This window comes from Labeo rohita, chromosome 18, assembly GCF_022985175.1.
Source record: "Labeo rohita strain BAU-BD-2019 chromosome 18, IGBB_LRoh.1.0, whole genome shotgun sequence".
Classification (NCBI taxonomy): domain Eukaryota; kingdom Metazoa; phylum Chordata; class Actinopteri; order Cypriniformes; family Cyprinidae; genus Labeo; species Labeo rohita.
Genome location: NC_066886.1, coordinates 20568102 through 20574123, shown reverse-complemented (window position 1 = coordinate 20574123; position 6022 = coordinate 20568102).

The window sequence follows — 6022 nt, the reverse complement described above, 5'->3', positions numbered from 1 at the left end:
TGGCTACGAGCCTGCACACCCCCAGGCATACCCTCCTGCTCCCACCTAATCGCCTCACTGCGCACCTCTAACAGTGTGGCAGTTGGTTGCCGGCGGACAAAATTGTTTAAGCTCACGCCGAAGTGCATTATCGGACACATGTTCAACAAACTGGTCACGTAATAAAACCGGGGCATTTGGCACAGCCCCAGAATGCTAAAATCAAGTTCATTTTTTTTCCTCATTAATGTACACACAGCACCCCATATTGACAGAAAAGCACAGAATTGTTGACATTTTTGCAGATTTATTAAAAAAGAAAAACTGAAATATCACATGGTCCTAAGTATTCAGACCCTTTGTTGTGACACTCATATATTTAACTCAGGTGCTGTCCATTTCTTCTGATCATCCTCGAGATGGTTCTACACCTTCATTTGAGTCCAGCTGTGTTTGATTATACTGATTGGACTTGATTAGGAAAGCCACACACCTGTCTATATAAGACCTTACAGCTCACAGTGCATGTCAGAGCAAATGAGAATCATGAGGTCAAAGGAACTGCCTGAAGAGCTCAGAGACAGAATTGTGGCAAGGCACAGATCTAGCCAAGGTTACAAAAAAATTTCTGCTGCACGTAAGGTTCCTAAGAGCACAGTGGCCTCCATAATCCTTAAATGGAAGACGTTTGGGACGACCAGAACCCTTCCTAGAGCTGGCCGTCCGGCCAAACTGAGCTATCGGGGGAGAAGAGCCTTGGTGAGAGAGGTAAAGAAGAGCCCAAAGATCACTGTGGCTGAGCTCCAGAGATGCAGTCGGGAGATGGGAGAAAGTTGTAGAAAGTCAACCATCACTGCAGCCCTCCACCAGTCGGGGCTTTATGGCAGAGTGGCCCGTTGGAAGCCTCTCCTCAGTGCAAGACACATGAAAGCCAGCATGGAGTTTGCTAAAAAACACCTGAAGGACTCCCAAGATGGTGAGAAATAAGATTCTCTGGTCTGATGAGACCAAGATAGAACTTTTTGGCCTTAATTCTAAGCGGTATGTGTGGAGAAAACCAGGCACTGCTCATCACCTGTCCAATACAGTCCCAACAGTGAAGCATGGTGGTGGCAGCATTATGCTGTGGGGGTGTTTTTCAGCTGCAGGGACAGGACGACTGGTTGCAATCAAGGGAAAGATGAATGCGGCCAAGTACAGGGATATCCTGGATGAAAACCTTCTTCAGAGTGCTCAGGACCTCAGACTGAGCCGAAGGTTTACCGAGTGGCTTCACAACAACTCCGTGACTGTTCTTGAATGGCCCAGCCAGAGCCCTGACTTAAACCCAATTGAGCATCTCTGGAGAGACCTAAAAATGGCTGTCCACCAACGTTTACCATCCAACCTAACAGAACTGGAGAGGATCTGCAAGGAGGAATGGCAGAGGATCCCAAAATCCAGGTGTGAAAAACCTGTTGCATCTTTCCCAAAAAGTCTCATGGCTGTATTAGATCAAAAGGGTGCTTCTACTAAATACTGAGCAAAGGGTCTGAATACTTAGGACCATGTAATATTTCAGTTTTTCTTTTTTAATAAATCTGCAAAAATGTCAACAATTCTGTGTTTTTCTGTCAATATGGGGTGCTGTGTGTACATTAATGAGGAAAAAAAAATGAACTTAAATGATTTTAGCAAATGGCTGCAATATAACCAAGAGTGAAAAATTTAAGGGGGTAAAAAGGTTTTGTTCATTGTTGCTGTGGCAACTCCCCAAACTCACTTCTTTGCAGAACTTCCTTGTCTCTCCTTAGAATATACATATACATTGAATATAGCATATACATTGTGCCGAAAGTATGAAATATACAGTATACACCTTAATAGGTAATATTACATACATTGTTGTATTACACACAGCACTCATTAAGTATATACATTTCTGTAAATTGACATGAGGAAGGTTTAGTCAATCTTGTGTCCATTTTGTGTGAATGAAGGTGAAAATGTGTTTTTCCTTTGTGGTTTTGGCCACATTGGCAAAACTGTGAGGGGGATTTATGATCATTCACACTTTGATAAGAGTAAGGAAGAACAAAGAAGTTCCCCTTCAGGAACTCGAGCTGCGTCCGAAAATCCTATGGGAATGCCTACAGTGAGACCATGCTCTGAACACATGTGTAATCTGACCAATTGAAGGGCGAGACGTCACGGGCGGGTGACATAAGTGACCAGGAAGCTTAAAAGCACATGCGGCAGACTTTCAGCGAAGTGTTGTGTGTTTGTGTCTGTCACCCTTTTTTTTCGTGCTAGTTCGCACAGCTTTTATTTGAGGTTGATGTCTGTCAGCAAGGGCAAGAGTGGAAAGGGCAGATCACGTTACAGGCTGTGTGTTCCTCCCTGCAATATACCTCAGGAGAGGCTATCAGTCATTACCTCTAGCCCTCAGAGATTCATAATGGCAGATGGAACAATCCACCAGTCCAGAGACCTGCAGAAGTTACAGTATCACTGGCACGACCAAGAGTGCATTGTGGACACTTATATACTGAAAAACACTCACTTTGCCTTTTTCCTTGTAGCTGGGCTGGACTTCCTGAGCGCCACTGGAGCCATTTTGGAAGTAGCACAAGGCAGATGTGGCTTAAGATCTGGAAAAGGATACACATATTACACTTTCCTGCCAACACAGGTTCCAGCAAATCTGGTTACTCCTTCTGCTCAAGCTCATTCTCTTACAGCAGTTAAGGTGAATTTATACTACGCCTTACCACCAACAAGCAGATTTCCCGAACTTATGTCCTTCACCCCAGAGATTCCAAAATGGGACTCTGACAATCAGGACGAGTTGCTAAAGTTGATCTCCGCCTGGCCCCACTCCACTTCAAACACCCTGGGTAAAACATCAGTTGTACAGCACAAGATCACATTGACTAATGACATACCTTTGAAATCCCGGGCATACAGAGTTTCTCCCATCAAGAAACAGATCGTTGAGCAACATGTTGACCAGATGCTCCAAGACAGCACCATTGAGTCATCTTTCCCGCCTTGGTCTTCACCTGTGGTCCTGGTCCCCAAACCTAATGGCTCATATTGGTTCTGTGTGGATTACAAAAAGTTAAACAGCAAGACTGTACCCGACGCTTACCCAATGCCTGATTCATGATATCCTGGAATCCATGGAAGGCGCCTCCTGGTTTAGTGCATTGGATCTGCAGTCTGGGTATTGGCAGGTGGACATGGAGGAAACGAGAAAAGAGAAGACTGCTTTTATTACAACCAAGGGGCTATTTCAATTCAAGTCTATGCCCTATGGACTCAGAAACTCTGCAGTCACCTTCCAGCGTTTAATGGAGAGAGTTCTGGCTGATTTGAGGGGGAAGATCTGTTTCGTCTACATTGATGATATCATCTATTCAGAAACATTAGAGTAGCACATTCAACATCTCAGTCTTCCATAAACTTACCCAGGCCAATCTGACCCTGAATATGAAGACACGCCACTTCTTCAAACGTCAGCTCAAGTTCCTCGGCCATGTAGTCTCTGAGAAGGGTGTGGAGATTGACAGAGAAAAAAACAGGGCCGTCACAGAGTTTCCACCACTGCAAGTTCTTAAAGCTCTGCAAAGATTTCTGGGCTTGGCAGGGTGGTATCATAAGTTCATACCCCACTTTGCTGACATAGCTGCTCCACTGAACCACCTTAAAATGAAAAGAGTTAAGTGGGAGTGGACTCCAGAATGTCAAGACAGCATGGATGCACTTAAACAATTCAACTTTCAGGTCCATCACAGGAAAGGCTGCCTCAACATGGGTCCAGATGCCTTATCCCGAGTATATGAGCCACCTTCTAATAATGCTGCCCCTTGCCCCTCAATTTCTTCTCATCACTCGATGACCTTACCACACTCCCTGGAGGAAACTGCCAAAGCTCAACGTGTGGACAATACCATCACTCACCTGCAGGCTGGCATTTAACCTCACTCAGTCAAAGAACAACCCATGACCTTTGAAGAGCACCAAGGGGTATGGTACCGCAAAGTCCTACTGAAAAGCAAGGGAGAAAAATATCAACTGGTAGTACTACACTCTCTAAAAAACGACTTCCTGCTTTACTACCATGACAATCCTCTAGGAGGCCATCTTGGGCAGTTAAAAACCCTCCTGACGATCTTGGAGGTGGCATGGTGGCCGTCTGTCAGGAAGGCCGTCTGGGGGTTAGTCAAAGGCTGTGAGGTATGCCAGAAATACAAAGCCAGTAATACAAAGCCATCTGGATTTTTACAAAGTTCACAGATCACTGAACCTGGACACACTCTAGGGATGCATCTAATGGGTCCGTTCCTCCCCAGTAAAAAACAGAACACTTACCTCCTTGTCATTGTTGATTATTACACTAAGTGGGTAGAAATGTTCCCACTTAGAGACGCCCAGACCCAGAAAATAGTGAAAATTGTCCCGGAGGAGATTTTTACATGTTGGAGCATCCCAAAGTACCTGGTATCTGACAGAGGTCCTCAGTTTACCTCCAGCATTCTAAATTATCTGTGCAAGACATGTGTCACACCCCTGTGGACTGTTTCTTTGGTTTTCCCCATGTATGCCCTTATTTGGTCTTTCCTGTTCCGCCTTCAATTATTATGTCATTGTTTAATCGTTCTCACCTGTCTTCCTCTGATTAGTCGGTGTATTTAAGTTTGGTTGAGTTCCCCTTTTGGTTGTCGGTTCTTGTATTGTCACTCCATGTCATTTAACGTCTTTTCGTTGTGTTTTGCGTGTGGATTCCCTGCTGTTCCTGTTCATTTCTGTTCCTATTGTGGATTATCTATTAAATGTGTATGTTCCGGATCTCCTCGTTCCTACTCCTCATTCCCCGCACACGGCGACCGTGACAACATGGGGTTGTGTCCAGAGGTTAACAACAAGCTACCACCCCCAGGCAAACTTAACCGAAAGAATTAACCGGACTGTAGGCTGAGGCCTCCAGTACGATCCCGTGTCCCTACATGGGACCTCACTGTGGTGCTTGAAGCTCTCTGTAGACCTCTGTTCAAGCCTATAGAGGAAATTTCTGATCAGTTGCTTACCTTCAAGACTACTCTGCTTCTAGTGCTAACTTACCTTAAGCGGGTTGGGGACCTGCAGGCCCTTTTGGTGGCCCCTTCCTACCTTGACTTTGCCCCTGGACTGGCCAAAGCATTTCTTTACCCCTGAGCGGGGTATGTTCCTAAGGTCCCTTCCGCTGCACCCCCTCCGTCATACTCCAGGCATTCTGTCCTCCTCCCTTCAGGGAGCCTGACCAGCAGAAGCTTAACTGTATGTGTCCAGTGGAAGTAAGCAGTGGTGAAGGGCAGACCAACTGTTTGTTTGCTATGGTCCCCCCAAATGGGGTCTCCCTGCCTCTAAGAAGACCCTCAGCAGGTGGATTGTTGATGCCATTTCTCTAGCCTATGAGTCCTCTGATCTCCCCTCGCCTCTGGGGGTCAAGGCTCATTCCACTCGAGGTATGCCGGCCTCCAATGCCCTTCTGGCAGATGTCCCTATGCAGGACATAGTGTTCCCATAGCATTTTTGGATGCAGCGTCTCATTCCCTCTGGGAACCAGGGTTAAATACGTAACCTGGGACGTTTCTGGGACGGGGTTACTGAATGTTAACCCCCCTGTTAACCATCCTTGTCTTCACATTGTGTGGAAAGGGGTTTTGCCATCTTGACCGCTGTTCACTACACTTAAGTCACTGGTCAGTTTGGTCAAGGTAAGCCATCAAAGATGGACAAAGCTTGTGCAATTTCTCAAAAGGACAACAGCACCAAAAGTCATGAAAACCACTGACTGGATCCAAGAACCACACCTTGGATGGCCAAAGCAGAACTACCAACAACAGTCTTTGATGCACACTGTTTTCCCTCACATTCAAAAGAACCCCTGAAAGCAGTTGAATTGGTGGGAAAGGATACAGGCTAGCAGCATCTACTCCCAGACACAATAGTGAAGACAGAGAAAACCAAAGAGTCCAGTGTGTTGTTTTGCTGGACACAAACAGATTTGAATCTCTATCCA